The 15,070-nt window shown below is 55.9% G+C and overlaps 4 pseudogenes; all 4 read left to right on the top strand.

Annotated features, from left to right (window-relative positions):
• Positions 1–2,928: 2,928 nt before the first annotated feature.
• Positions 2,929–3,048, top strand: LOC147350773 (5S ribosomal RNA; annotated as a pseudogene).
• Positions 3,049–6,491: 3,443 nt separating this feature from the next.
• LOC147350772 (5S ribosomal RNA) lies at positions 6,492–6,611 on the top strand (annotated as a pseudogene).
• A 3,444-nt stretch (positions 6,612–10,055) lies between these two features.
• Positions 10,056–10,175, top strand: LOC147350771 (5S ribosomal RNA; annotated as a pseudogene).
• Positions 10,176–13,623: 3,448 nt separating this feature from the next.
• On the top strand, positions 13,624–13,743 carry LOC147350770 (5S ribosomal RNA; annotated as a pseudogene).
• Positions 13,744–15,070: the final 1,327 nt, after the last annotated feature.

Below are 15,070 nucleotides of genomic sequence, written 5' to 3'. Positions count from 1 at the left end.
GCTCCACATCTTCTCCAGCATCGGTTATTGACAGACATCGCAGTGAGGCCCAGTCGGACTCATGTGAAGTGGTCCCTCCTTGGAGTTTGGAGTTGAGCCTCTCCAATCATTAGTGACGTGGAGCAAGATGACCTTTTGGAAATGCAGATGCAATGCTGTCACCTCCCTGCTCCAACGGCTCTCGTATTTTCCCAGCATATTGAAGATACGACCACTTCCCTTCAGGCTTGCTCCTCACGTTCTTCTCTGATGTCTTTTGCCTGGAATGCCCTCTGCACTCTTTGGCTTCCATCCCATAGGGCATTTTTCGTTTCTTGAATGTCCTAAGTTTCCCTGGTCACATAGCCTTCCAAGATGCTATTTTCCCTGCCTGAAATTCTTCCTGCATCTCAACCCTGGTTTACCTAGGTTCAACCTATGGACCTCAACGAAATGGTGCCTCTGGAAAGCCTTCCCTGACACCCAGGTTTTGTGGTGAGGGAAGAGGCCCCTCTATAGGTTCTCAAAGGATCTGCCTGTGATGTATCATTAGAGTCGTCTCAGTGAAAGCAGGAACTCTGTGTCTTCTTCTCTCCGCCTTCTATTCCCTGAAACTTATTACATGCCTCCTAGCTCATCGTAGGTGCTCAGTATTTACTTAGTGTGTGAAAGACAGAAAAGCTCTTGGAAGCCTCAAGGGGTCACTTGGCTCGGCACTTTTGATCTCTTTGTATATTTGGCGATTCAATTCTTTCCTTTCCTGGGTTGATGGGTACACTATATTCGAGGCACAATCTAAGGCATGAAGACATATCCATACATAGAGGGTCTTGCTTTCAAGGAACTCGTACAGCAGATTTCTACAAGTTAGGGCTTTTCAAATGCTCTAGAAGAATGTGAACGTTCAGTAGGCTCCATTTTCATTTCAAAGAAAGATCGTTTGACTTCCATAGCAAAGGTGGAGACCTTCCAACGTTGAGTCCAATACTTATACCTTGACCATTTCAGGCAAGTCTTGTGGTTCCTTCTGGAGGTGTGTGGCTCTTGCAGAAATGTGAAGATCTTCCATCGTCCTCAGACTTTGGTGTCATTTGCAATCATCCAGAAAGCTTCCAGGTCTAGGTTCCAGACCACCAGCACACACAGTCAGTAGCCAACGGAGTGGATTCCAGGAATACGCATTGTTCACCGGCATTACCGTTGATATTGTTGCTGCACACTCAATGCAGTGGGCAGGGCCTGGATTGTCCACTGGGTCTCATGTGGAATGGAAAGAAGGGCTCCCCCCCTCCCCCCCCCCCCACACACACACCACCCACCCCCACTGTTGACAGCCTTGTGACGAGAAACGGTCCCCGAAACAAGAATCAGACAAACCAGAGAAGCCCAGATGATAGTCCTTGAGATGAAGGAACTAAGCAGCTGGTTGCGATGGCACCAAGGGGAAAGGTTGCTCTTTGTGTCTGCCCCTCTACTCCTTTCTTCCTGGACGCCTTAGGGTTTTGTCATGGAGATTTGAAATAAAGTGCACAAAAGTCATATGTGTTGAATCAAGATTTTGCATTTAACCATCTCTCAAAAAGGAAGAGAGCTTCGCCTGCACATGTTTCTTTCAAAACCGTCAATTGCTTTTCAATTCTGGGGTTTCTCTCTTGCCTTGTTCAGTTAGCCTTAACAGTAAAAATCAACGAAAACTACATAAAGATTCAAAGATACCAACAAAGGACAGCTTCTGTTTTTGAAATCGTCTTTCCATTTAGTAGAACACGAGCTCTATTCTTTGTATTTTGCCTAGGGAATTAGCAATGTCCTGGTTCAGATGGCAAGGCATCCGCGCGCAGGAGACTGGGGTTTGATCCCTGGGTCGGGAAGATCCCGCCGGAGAAGGAAATGGCAACCCACTCCCAGTATCCTCGCCTGGGAAATGCCACGGACAGAGGAGCCTGATGGGCCGCAGTCCATGGGTTGTATTAAAGTTGGGCTCAACCCAGCAACTACGAACACAAGTATTTCCAAAGACCACACTCAAGTGTGTGTGTGTGTGTGTGTGTGTGTGTGTGTGTGTGTGTGTGTGTATCTCCTCTTGCCGTCTTGGAGTCTGTCTCGGAATCTTCATGTATTTCTGCCTCTGTATCTCCTGACAGCCAGCCGCCGGCCCGTTCGTCTGGCCCCGGCCTCTCCCAGGCGCTCTGGCTCTGGCTGAGGAGCTTGCGCAGGCCAGCTGTCTCCCTTGGCGTGGGTGCGTGCGAGTGTCTGTGTGTCTGTCTGTGTGCCTGCCTGTGGCTCGTCTGCTCTCTCAGGAAGGTCGAGGGCTTGGCGTGGGGGCAAAGGGGGGGCCTCGGTAGTGCGAAGGGGAGGGGCTGAGGCGCTCCGGTCGACCGCGCCTCCCTGGCTTCTGGTGGGTTTGGGCACCGGACAGGTGCCGGGCAAGTTGGGCGCTCAAGTTTCGCTGCGTCTAGGCCCGCAGGAGGTTCAGAGGCCCCTGGGCCCCGGGGGTTGGGAGGCGGCGGGCGCCGAAGACCGACACCTCCGGGGCCGCGCGGGCCTGAGCAGCGAATGGGATCGGGGGGAGGCCCGGCTCAGCGAGCGCGGCCGGGTCTGGAGTGGCCGCGGGTGGGAGGGCGCCGAGACCTCCGCACCCCTCAGCCCAGCCCCCAGGCCCCGCGCGCACGCACGCACGCACGACCTCCCGGTCAATGGGGGGTCCTGGAAGCCCCTCGGGCCCCCGGGCCCGGCCAGGCGCTTGCTGGTCTGGTGTTGGCGGTGTTCGGGGGGTGGGGGGGGGGGGGGCGGGCCGGCGTCAGCAGGCTGGAGTCCGGTCGCGGGTCGTGCGGCTCAAGTACAGCATGCCCCGCGACGAGAGGTGCGGCCCGTTGGCCCGACCTGCAGGGCAGAGCGAAAGGGAGGCGAAGCGCAAGGCTCTTAGGGCGCCCCGAGCCAAGCGCCACCGTCTCAGGCCGTATCAGCCTGAAGGCGCCCGATCTCGTCTGATCTCGGAAGCTAAGCAGGGTCGGGCCTGGTTAGTATCTTGGATGGGAGACCACCTGGGAATCCCGGGTGCTCGAGGCTTTTTGCCTACCAGAAGAGGTCCTTTAGCCCCCGCCGCGCGTCCCGATTCTTGGATCCCCCCCGCAGCCCCAGCCCCTCCCGGGCCGCGGGGAGCGGGTGGCCGGGGCCCCGACTCCCGCTGCAGACCTGGGTTGCCTCCGCGCGGCCCGCGAGCCCCTCCGCATTCGCATTCGGCTTCCAGGACACCCGACGACCGGCAGTCCCGTCTCCACCTGGGGCTCCTTTGGCTTGCCTCAGGCAATCCCGGGGCTTGCACCGACTCCAGCCAGAGCCCCGGCCCCCGCCCCACCCCCTGCCTCGAGGCGATCGCGCATGCGCATGTGCGCGCGCACGCACAGATAGATGTGCCCAAACGGGGCATCTATCTTGTTCACTTATACCGTGGGTGGATCTATGCCTGGGAGTCGGACTGCTGGACCATAGGCTACTTCCACTTTTAGTTCCTTCGGGAACCTCCATATTCTTTTCCATACCGGCTCTACCCACGCCCATTCCTACTCACCGTGGAGGAGAGTTCCCTTTGCTCCACATCTTCTCCAGCATCGGTTATTGACAGACATCGCAGTGAGGCCCAGTCGGACTCATGTGAAGTGGTCCCTCCTTGGAGTTTGGAGTTGAGCCTCTCCAATCATTAGTGACGTGGAGCAAGATGACCTTTTGGAAATGCAGATGCAATGCTGTCACCTCCCTGCTCCAACGGCTCTCGTATTTTCCCAGCATATTGAAGATACGACCACTTCCCTTCAGGCTTGCTCCTCACGTTCTTCTCTGATGTCTTTTGCCTGGAATGCCCTCTGCACTCTTTGGCTTCCATCCCATAGGGCATTTTTCGTTTCTTGAATGTCCTAAGTTTCCCTGGTCACATAGCCTTCCAAGATGCTATTTTCCCTGCCTGAAATTCTTCCTGCATCTCAACCCTGGTTTACCTAGGTTCAACCTATGGACCTCAACGAAATGGTGCCTCTGGAAAGCCTTCCCTGACACCCAGGTTTTGTGGTGAGGGAAGAGGCCCCTCTATAGGTTCTCAAAGGATCTGCCTGTGATGTATCATTAGAGTCGTCTCAGTGAAAGCAGGAACTCTGTGTCTTCTTCTCTCCGCCTTCTATTCCCTGAAACTTATTACATGCCTCCTAGCTCATCGTAGGTGCTCAGTATTTACTTAGTGTGTGAAAGACAGAAAAGCTCTTGGAAGCCTCAAGGGGTCACTTGGCTCGGCACTTTTGATCTCTTTGTATATTTGGCGATTCAATTCTTTCCTTTCCTGGGTTGATGGGTACACTATATTCGAGGCACAATCTAAGGCATGAAGACATATCCATACATAGAGGGTCTTGCTTTCAAGGAACTCGTACAGCAGATTTCTACAAGTTAGGGCTTTTCAAATGCTCTAGAAGAATGTGAACGTTCAGTAGGCTCCATTTTCATTTCAAAGAAAGATCGTTTGACTTCCATAGCAAAGGTGGAGACCTTCCAACGTTGAGTCCAATACTTATACCTTGACCATTTCAGGCAAGTCTTGTGGTTCCTTCTGGAGGTGTGTGGCTCTTGCAGAAATGTGAAGATCTTCCATCGTCCTCAGACTTTGGTGTCATTTGCAATCATCCAGAAAGCTTCCAGGTCTAGGTTCCAGACCACCAGCACACACAGTCAGTAGCCAACGGAGTGGATTCCAGGAATACGCATTGTTCACCGGCATTACCGTTGATATTGTTGCTGCACACTCAATGCAGTGGGCAGGGCCTGGATTGTCCACTGGGTCTCATGTGGAATGGAAAGAAGGGCTCCCCCCCTCCCCCCCCCCCCACACACACACCACCCACCCCCACTGTTGACAGCCTTGTGACGAGAAACGGTCCCCGAAACAAGAATCAGACAAACCAGAGAAGCCCAGATGATAGTCCTTGAGATGAAGGAACTAAGCAGCTGGTTGCGATGGCACCAAGGGGAAAGGTTGCTCTTTGTGTCTGCCCCTCTACTCCTTTCTTCCTGGACGCCTTAGGGTTTTGTCATGGAGATTTGAAATAAAGTGCACAAAAGTCATATGTGTTGAATCAAGATTTTGCATTTAACCATCTCTCAAAAAGGAAGAGAGCTTCGCCTGCACATGTTTCTTTCAAAACCGTCAATTGCTTTTCAATTCTGGGGTTTCTCTCTTGCCTTGTTCAGTTAGCCTTAACAGTAAAAATCAACGAAAACTACATAAAGATTCAAAGATACCAACAAAGGACAGCTTCTGTTTTTGAAATCGTCTTTCCATTTAGTAGAACACGAGCTCTATTCTTTGTATTTTGCCTAGGGAATTAGCAATGTCCTGGTTCAGATGGCAAGGCATCCGCGCGCAGGAGACTGGGGTTTGATCCCTGGGTCGGGAAGATCCCGCCGGAGAAGGAAATGGCAACCCACTCCCAGTATCCTCGCCTGGGAAATGCCACGGACAGAGGAGCCTGATGGGCCGCAGTCCATGGGTTGTATTAAAGTTGGGCTCAACCCAGCAACTACGAACACAAGTATTTCCAAAGACCACACTCAAGTGTGTGTGTGTGTGTGTGTGTGTGTGTGTGTGTGTGTGTATCTCCTCTTGCCGTCTTGGAGTCTGTCTCGGAATCTTCATGTATTTCTGCCTCTGTATCTCCTGACAGCCAGCCGCCGGCCCGTTCGTCTGGCCCCGGCCTCTCCCAGGCGCTCTGGCTCTGGCTGAGGAGCTTGCGCAGGCCAGCTGTCTCCCTTGGCGTGGGTGCGTGCGAGTGTCTGTGTGTCTGTCTGTGTGCCTGCCTGTGGCTCGTCTGCTCTCTCAGGAAGGTCGAGGGCTTGGCGTGGGGGCAAAGGGGGGGCCTCGGTAGTGCGAAGGGGAGGGGCTGAGGCGCTCCGGTCGACCGCGCCTCCCTGGCTTCTGGTGGGTTTGGGCACCGGACAGGTGCCGGGCAAGTTGGGCGCTCAAGTTTCGCTGCGTCTAGGCCCGCAGGAGGTTCAGAGGCCCCTGGGCCCCGGGGGTTGGGAGGCGGCGGGCGCCGAAGACCGACACCTCCGGGGCCGCGCGGGCCTGAGCAGCGAATGGGATCGGGGGGAGGCCCGGCTCAGCGAGCGCGGCCGGGTCTGGAGTGGCCGCGGGTGGGAGGGCGCCGAGACCTCCGCACCCCTCAGCCCAGCCCCCAGGCCCCGCGCGCACGCACGCACGCACGACCTCCCGGTCAATGGGGGGTCCTGGAAGCCCCTCGGGCCCCCGGGCCCGGCCAGGCGCTTGCTGGTCTGGTGTTGGCGGTGTTCGGGGGGTGGGGGTGGGGGGGCGGGCCGGCGTCAGCAGGCTGGAGTCCGGTCGCGGGTCGTGCGGCTCAAGTACAGCATGCCCCGCGACGAGAGGTGCGGCCCGTTGGCCCGACCTGCAGGGCAGAGCGAAAGGGAGGCGAAGCGCAAGGCTCTTAGGGCGCCCCGAGCCAAGCGCCACCGTCTCAGGCCGTATCAGCCTGAAGGCGCCCGATCTCGTCTGATCTCGGAAGCTAAGCAGGGTCGGGCCTGGTTAGTATCTTGGATGGGAGACCACCTGGGAATCCCGGGTGCTCGAGGCTTTTTGCCTACCAGAAGAGGTCCTTTAGCCCCCGCCGCGCGTCCCGATTCTTGGATCCCCCCCGCAGCCCCAGCCCCTCCCGGGCCGCGGGGAGCGGGTGGCCGGGGCCCCGACTCCCGCTGCAGACCTGGGTTGCCTCCGCGCGGCCCGCGAGCCCCTCCGCATTCGCATTCGGCTTCCAGGACACCCGACGACCGGCAGTCCCGTCTCCACCTGGGGCTCCTTTGGCTTGCCTCAGGCGATCCCGGGGCTTGCACCGACTCCAGCCAGAGCCCCGGCCCCCGCCCCACCCCCTGCCTCGAGGCGATCGCGCATGCGCATGTGCGCGCGCACGCACAGATAGATGTGCCCAAACGGGGCATCTATCTTGTTCACTTATACCGTGGGTGGATCTATGCCTGGGAGTCGGACTGCTGGACCATAGGCTACTTCCACTTTTAGTTCCTTCGGGAACCTCCATATTCTTTTCCATACCGGCTCTACCCACGCCCATTCCTACTCACCGTGGAGGAGAGTTCCCTTTGCTCCACATCTTCTCCAGCATCGGTTATTGACAGACATCGCAGTGAGGCCCAGTCGGACTCATGTGAAGTGGTCCCTCCTTGGAGTTTGGAGTTGAGCCTCTCCAATCATTAGTGACGTGGAGCAAGATGACCTTTTGGAAATGCAGATGCAATGCTGTCACCTCCCTGCTCCAACGGCTCTCATATTTTCCCAGCATATTGAAGATACGACCACTTCCCTTCAGGCTTGCTCCTCACGTTCTTCTCTGATGTCTTTTGCCTGGAATGCCCTCTGCACTCTTTGGCTTCCATCCCATAGGGCATTTTTCGTTTCTTGAATGTCCTAAGTTTCCCTGGTCACATAGCCTTCCAAGATGCTATTTTCCCTGCCTGAAATTCTTCCTGCATCTCAACCCTGGTTTACCTAGGTTCAACCTATGGACCTCAACGAAATGGTGCCTCTGGAAAGCCTTCCCTGACACCCAGGTTTTGTGGTGAGGGAAGAGGCCCCTCTATAGGTTCTCAAAGGATCTGCCTGTGATGTATCATTAGAGTCGTCTCAGTGAAAGCAGGAACTCTGTGTCTTCTTCTCTCCGCCTTCTATTCCCTGAAACTTATTACATGCCTCCTAGCTCATCGTAGGTGCTCAGTATTTACTTAGTGTGTGAAAGACAGAAAAGCTCTTGGAAGCCTCAAGGGGTCACTTGGCTCGGCACTTTTGATCTCTTTGTATATTTGGCGATTCAATTCTTTCCTTTCCTGGGTTGATGGGTACACTATATTCGAGGCACAATCTAAGGCATGAAGACATATCCATACATAGAGGGTCTTGCTTTCAAGGAACTCGTACAGCAGATTTCTACAAGTTAGGGCTTTTCAAATGCTCTAGAAGAATGTGAACGTTCAGTAGGCTCCATTTTCATTTCAAAGAAAGATCGTTTGACTTCCATAGCAAAGGTGGAGACCTTCCAACGTTGAGTCCAATACTTATACCTTGACCATTTCAGGCAAGTCTTGTGGTTCCTTCTGGAGGTGTGTGGCTCTTGCAGAAATGTGAAGATCTTCCATCGTCCTCAGACTTTGGTGTCATTTGCAATCATCCAGAAAGCTTCCAGGTCTAGGTTCCAGACCACCAGCACACACAGTCAGTAGCCAACGGAGTGGATTCCAGGAATACGCATTGTTCACCGGCATTACCGTTGATATTGTTGCTGCACACTCAATGCAGTGGGCAGGGCCTGGATTGTCCACTGGGTCTCATGTGGAATGGAAAGAAGGGCTCCCCCCCTCCCCCCCCCCCCCACACACACACCACCCACCCCCACTGTTGACAGCCTTGTGACGAGAAACGGTCCCCGAAACAAGAATCAGACAAACCAGAGAAGCCCAGATGATAGTCCTTGAGATGAAGGAACTAAGCAGCTGGTTGCGATGGCACCAAGGGGAAAGGTTGCTCTTTGTGTCTGCTCCTCTACTCCTTTCTTCCTGGACGCCTTAGGGTTTTGTCATGGAGATTTGAAATAAAGTGCACAAAAGTCATATGTGTTGAATCAAGATTTTGCATTTAACCATCTCTCAAAAAGGAAGAGAGCTTCGCCTGCACATGTTTCTTTCAAAACCGTCAATTGCTTTTCAATTCTGGGGTTTCTCTCTTGCCTTGTTCAGTTAGCCTTAACAGTAAAAATCAACGAAAACTACATAAAGATTCAAAGATACCAACAAAGGACAGCTTCTGTTTTTGAAATCGTCTTTCCATTTAGTAGAACACGAGCTCTATTCTTTGTATTTTGCCTAGGGAATTAGCAATGTCCTGGTTCAGATGGCAAGGCATCCGCGCGCAGGAGACTGGGGTTTGATCCCTGGGTCGGGAAGATCCCGCCGGAGAAGGAAATGGCAACCCACTCCCAGTATCCTCGCCTGGGAAATGCCACGGACAGAGGAGCCTGATGGGCCGCAGTCCATGGGTTGTATTAAAGTTGGGCTCAACCCAGCAACTACGAACACAAGTATTTCCAAAGACCACACTCAAGTGTGTGTGTGTGTGTGTGTGTGTGTGTGTGTGTGTGTGTATCTCCTCTTGCCGTCTTGGAGTCTGTCTCGGAATCTTCATGTATTTCTGCCTCTGTATCTCCTGACAGCCAGCCGCCGGCCCGTTCGTCTGGCCCCGGCCTCTCCCAGGCGCTCTGGCTCTGGCTGAGGAGCTTGCGCAGGCCAGCTGTCTCCCTTGGCGTGGGTGCGTGCGAGTGTCTGTGTGTCTGTCTGTGTGCCTGCCTGTGGCTCGTCTGCTCTCTCAGGAAGGTCGAGGGCTTGGCGTGGGGGCAAAGGGGGGGCCTCGGTAGTGCGAAGGGGAGGGGCTGAGGCGCTCCGGTCGACCGCGCCTCCCTGGCTTCTGGTGGGTTTGGGCACCGGACAGGTGCCGGGCAAGTTGGGCGCTCAAGTTTCGCTGCGTCTAGGCCCGCAGGAGGTTCAGAGGCCCCTGGGCCCCGGGGGTTGGGAGGCGGCGGGCGCCGAAGACCGACACCTCCGGGGCCGCGCGGGCCTGAGCAGCGAATGGGATCGGGGGGAGGCCCGGCTCAGCGAGCGCGGCCGGGTCTGGAGTGGCCGCGGGTGGGAGGGCGCCGAGACCTCCGCACCCCTCAGCCCAGCCCCCAGGCCCCGCGCGCACGCACGCACGCACGACCTCCCGGTCAATGGGGGGTCCTGGAAGCCCCTCGGGCCCCCGGGCCCGGCCAGGCGCTTGCTGGTCTGGTGTTGGCGGTGTTCGGGGGGTGGGGGTGGGGGGGCGGGCCGGCGTCAGCAGGCTGGAGTCCGGTCGCGGGTCGTGCGGCTCAAGTACAGCATGCCCCGCGACGAGAGGTGCGGCCCGTTGGCCCGACCTGCAGGGCAGAGCGAAAGGGAGGCGAAGCGCAAGGCTCTTAGGGCGCCCCGAGCCAAGCGCCACCGTCTCAGGCCGTATCAGCCTGAAGGCGCCCGATCTCGTCTGATCTCGGAAGCTAAGCAGGGTCGGGCCTGGTTAGTATCTTGGATGGGAGACCACCTGGGAATCCCGGGTGCTCGAGGCTTTTTGCCTACCAGAAGAGGTCCTTTAGCCCCCGCCGCGCGTCCCGATTCTTGGATCCCCCCCGCAGCCCCAGCCCCTCCCGGGCCGCGGGGAGCGGGTGGCCGGGGCCCCGACTCCCGCTGCAGACCTGGGTTGCCTCCGCGCGGCCCGCGAGCCCCTCCGCATTCGCATTCGGCTTCCAGGACACCCGACGACCGGCAGTCCCGTCTCCACCTGGGGCTCCTTTGGCTTGCCTCAGGCGATCCCGGGGCTTGCACCGACTCCAGCCAGAGCCCCGGCCCCCGCCCCACCCCCTGCCTCGAGGCGATCGCGCATGCGCATGTGCGCGCGCACGCACAGATAGATGTGCCCAAACGGGGCATCTATCTTGTTCACTTATACCGTGGGTGGATCTATGCCTGGGAGTCGGACTGCTGGACCATAGGCTACTTCCACTTTTAGTTCCTTCGGGAACCTCCATATTCTTTTCCATACCGGCTCTACCCACGCCCATTCCTACTCACCGTGGAGGAGAGTTCCCTTTGCTCCACATCTTCTCCAGCATCGGTTATTGACAGACATCGCAGTGAGGCCCAGTCGGACTCATGTGAAGTGGTCCCTCCTTGGAGTTTGGAGTTGAGCCTCTCCAATCATTAGTGACGTGGAGCAAGATGACCTTTTGGAAATGCAGATGCAATGCTGTCACCTCCCTGCTCCAACGGCTCTCGTATTTTCCCAGCATATTGAAGATACGACCACTTCCCTTCAGGCTTGCTCCTCACGTTCTTCTCTGATGTCTTTTGCCTGGAATGCCCTCTGCACTCTTTGGCTTCCATCCCATAGGGCATTTTTCGTTTCTTGAATGTCCTAAGTTTCCCTGGTCACATAGCCTTCCAAGATGCTATTTTCCCTGCCTGAAATTCTTCCTGCATCTCAACCCTGGTTTACCTAGGTTCAACCTATGGACCTCAACGAAATGGTGCCTCTGGAAAGCCTTCCCTGACACCCAGGTTTTGTGGTGAGGGAAGAGGCCCCTCTATAGGTTCTCAAAGGATCTGCCTGTGATGTATCATTAGAGTCGTCTCAGTGAAAGCAGGAACTCTGTGTCTTCTTCTCTCCGCCTTCTATTCCCTGAAACTTATTACATGCCTCCTAGCTCATCGTAGGTGCTCAGTATTTACTTAGTGTGTGAAAGACAGAAAAGCTCTTGGAAGCCTCAAGGGGTCACTTGGCTCGGCACTTTTGATCTCTTTGTATATTTGGCGATTCAATTCTTTCCTTTCCTGGGTTGATGGGTACACTATATTCGAGGCACAATCTAAGGCATGAAGACATATCCATACATAGAGGGTCTTGCTTTCAAGGAACTCGTACAGCAGATTTCTACAAGTTAGGGCTTTTCAAATGCTCTAGAAGAATGTGAACGTTCAGTAGGCTCCATTTTCATTTCAAAGAAAGATCGTTTGACTTCCATAGCAAAGGTGGAGACCTTCCAACGTTGAGTCCAATACTTATACCTTGACCATTTCAGGCAAGTCTTGTGGTTCCTTCTGGAGGTGTGTGGCTCTTGCAGAAATGTGAAGATCTTCCATCGTCCTCAGACTTTGGTGTCATTTGCAATCATCCAGAAAGCTTCCAGGTCTAGGTTCCAGACCACCAGCACACACAGTCAGTAGCCAACGGAGTGGATTCCAGGAATACGCATTGTTCACCGGCATTACCGTTGATATTGTTGCTGCACACTCAATGCAGTGGGCAGGGCCTGGATTGTCCACTGGGTCTCATGTGGAATGGAAAGAAGGGCTCCCCCCCTCCCCCCCCCCCACACACACACCACCCACCCCCACTGTTGACAGCCTTGTGACGAGAAACGGTCCCCGAAACAAGAATCAGACAAACCAGAGAAGCCCAGATGATAGTCCTTGAGATGAAGGAACTAAGCAGCTGGTTGCGATGGCACCAAGGGGAAAGGTTGCTCTTTGTGTCTGCCCCTCTACTCCTTTCTTCCTGGACGCCTTAGGGTTTTGTCATGGAGATTTGAAATAAAGTGCACAAAAGTCATATGTGTTGAATCAAGATTTTGCATTTAACCATCTCTCAAAAAGGAAGAGAGCTTCGCCTGCACATGTTTCTTTCAAAACCGTCAATTGCTTTTCAATTCTGGGGTTTCTCTCTTGCCTTGTTCAGTTAGCCTTAACAGTAAAAATCAACGAAAACTACATAAAGATTCAAAGATACCAACAAAGGACAGCTTCTGTTTTTGAAATCGTCTTTCCATTTAGTAGAACACGAGCTCTATTCTTTGTATTTTGCCTAGGGAATTAGCAATGTCCTGGTTCAGATGGCAAGGCATCCGCGCGCAGGAGACTGGGGTTTGATCCCTGGGTCGGGAAGATCCCGCCGGAGAAGGAAATGGCAACCCACTCCCAGTATCCTCGCCTGGGAAATGCCACGGACAGAGGAGCCTGATGGGCCGCAGTCCATGGGTTGTATTAAAGTTGGGCTCAACCCAGCAACTACGAACACAAGTATTTCCAAAGACCACACTCAAGTGTGTGTGTGTGTGTGTGTGTGTGTGTGTGTGTGTGTGTGTGTGTATCTCCTCTTGCCGTCTTGGAGTCTGTCTCGGAATCTTCATGTATTTCTGCCTCTGTATCTCCTGACAGCCAGCCGCCGGCCCGTTCGTCTGGCCCCGGCCTCTCCCAGGCGCTCTGGCTCTGGCTGAGGAGCTTGCGCAGGCCAGCTGTCTCCCTTGGCGTGGGTGCGTGCGAGTGTCTGTGTGTCTGTCTGTGTGCCTGCCTGTGGCTCGTCTGCTCTCTCAGGAAGGTCGAGGGCTTGGCGTGGGGGCAAAGGGGGGGCCTCGGTAGTGCGAAGGGGAGGGGCTGAGGCGCTCCGGTCGACCGCGCCTCCCTGGCTTCTGGTGGGTTTGGGCACCGGACAGGTGCCGGGCAAGTTGGGCGCTCAAGTTTCGCTGCGTCTAGGCCCGCAGGAGGTTCAGAGGCCCCTGGGCCCCGGGGGTTGGGAGGCGGCGGGCGCCGAAGACCGACACCTCCGGGGCCGCGCGGGCCTGAGCAGCGAATGGGATCGGGGGGAGGCCCGGCTCAGCGAGCGCGGCCGGGTCTGGAGTGGCCGCGGGTGGGAGGGCGCCGAGACCTCCGCACCCCTCAGCCCAGCCCCCAGGCCCCGCGCGCACGCACGCACGCACGACCTCCCGGTCAATGGGGGGTCCTGGAAGCCCCTCGGGCCCCCGGGCCCGGCCAGGCGCTTGCTGGTCTGGTGTTGGCGGTGTTCGGGGGGTGGGGGTGGGGGGGCGGGCCGGCGTCAGCAGGCTGGAGTCCGGTCGCGGGTCGTGCGGCTCAAGTACAGCATGCCCCGCGACGAGAGGTGCGGCCCGTTGGCCCGACCTGCAGGGCAGAGCGAAAGGGAGGCGAAGCGCAAGGCTCTTAGGGCGCCCCGAGCCAAGCGCCACCGTCTCAGGCCGTATCAGCCTGAAGGCGCCCGATCTCGTCTGATCTCGGAAGCTAAGCAGGGTCGGGCCTGGTTAGTATCTTGGATGGGAGACCACCTGGGAATCCCGGGTGCTCGAGGCTTTTTGCCTACCAGAAGAGGTCCTTTAGCCCCCGCCGCGCGTCCCGATTCTTGGATCCCCCCCGCAGCCCCAGCCCCTCCCGGGCCGCGGGGAGCGGGTGGCCGGGGCCCCGACTCCCGCTGCAGACCTGGGTTGCCTCCGCGCGGCCCGCGAGCCCCTCCGCATTCGCATTCGGCTTCCAGGACACCCGACGACCGGCAGTCCCGTCTCCACCTGGGGCTCCTTTGGCTTGCCTCAGGCGATCCCGGGGCTTGCACCGACTCCAGCCAGAGCCCCGGCCCCCGCCCCACCCCCTGCCTCGAGGCGATCGCGCATGCGCATGTGCGCGCGCACGCACAGATAGATGTGCCCAAACGGGGCATCTATCTTGTTCACTTATACCGTGGGTGGATCTATGCCTGGGAGTCGGACTGCTGGACCATAGGCTACTTCCACTTTTAGTTCCTTCGGGAACCTCCATATTCTTTTCCATACCGGCTCTACCCACGCCCATTCCTACTCACCGTGGAGGAGAGTTCCCTTTGCTCCACATCTTCTCCAGCATCGGTTATTGACAGACATCGCAGTGAGGCCCAGTCGGACTCATGTGAAGTGGTCCCTCCTTGGAGTTTGGAGTTGAGCCTCTCCAATCATTAGTGACGTGGAGCAAGATGACCTTTTGGAAATGCAGATGCAATGCTGTCACCTCCCTGCTCCAACGGCTCTCGTATTTTCCCAGCATATTGAAGATACGACCACTTCCCTTCAGGCTTGCTCCTCACGTTCTTCTCTGATGTCTTTTGCCTGGAATGCCCTCTGCACTCTTTGGCTTCCATCCCATAGGGCATTTTTCGTTTCTTGAATGTCCTAAGTTTCCCTGGTCACATAGCCTTCCAAGATGCTATTTTCCCTGCCTGAAATTCTTCCTGCATCTCAACCCTGGTTTACCTAGGTTCAACCTATGGACCTCAACGAAATGGTGCCTCTGGAAAGCCTTCCCTGACACCCAGGTTTTGTGGTGAGGGAAGAGGCCCCTCTATAGGTTCTCAAAGGATCTGCCTGTGATGTATCATTAGAGTCGTCTCAGTGAAAGCAGGAACTCTGTGTCTTCTTCTCTCCGCCTTCTATTCCCTGAAACTTATTACATGCCTCCTAGCTCATCGTAGGTGCTCAGTATTTACTTAGTGTGTGAAAGACAGAAAAGCTCTTGGAAGCCTCAAGGGGTCACTTGGCTCGGCACTTTTGATCTCTTTGTATATTTGGCGATTCAATTCTTTCCTTTCCTGGGTTGATGGGTACACTATATTCGAGGCACAATCTAAGGCATGAAGACATATCCATACATAGAG

This window comes from Bos grunniens, chromosome 20 (genome assembly GCF_055505025.1).
Source record: "Bos grunniens cultivar Pamir isolate PY7600 chromosome 20, Bosgru_T2T1.0, whole genome shotgun sequence".
NCBI lineage: Eukaryota > Metazoa > Chordata > Mammalia > Artiodactyla > Bovidae > Bos > Bos grunniens.
The sequence above is the reverse complement of the archived record's forward strand: the minus strand, read 5'-3'. Positions and strand labels throughout refer to the sequence as shown.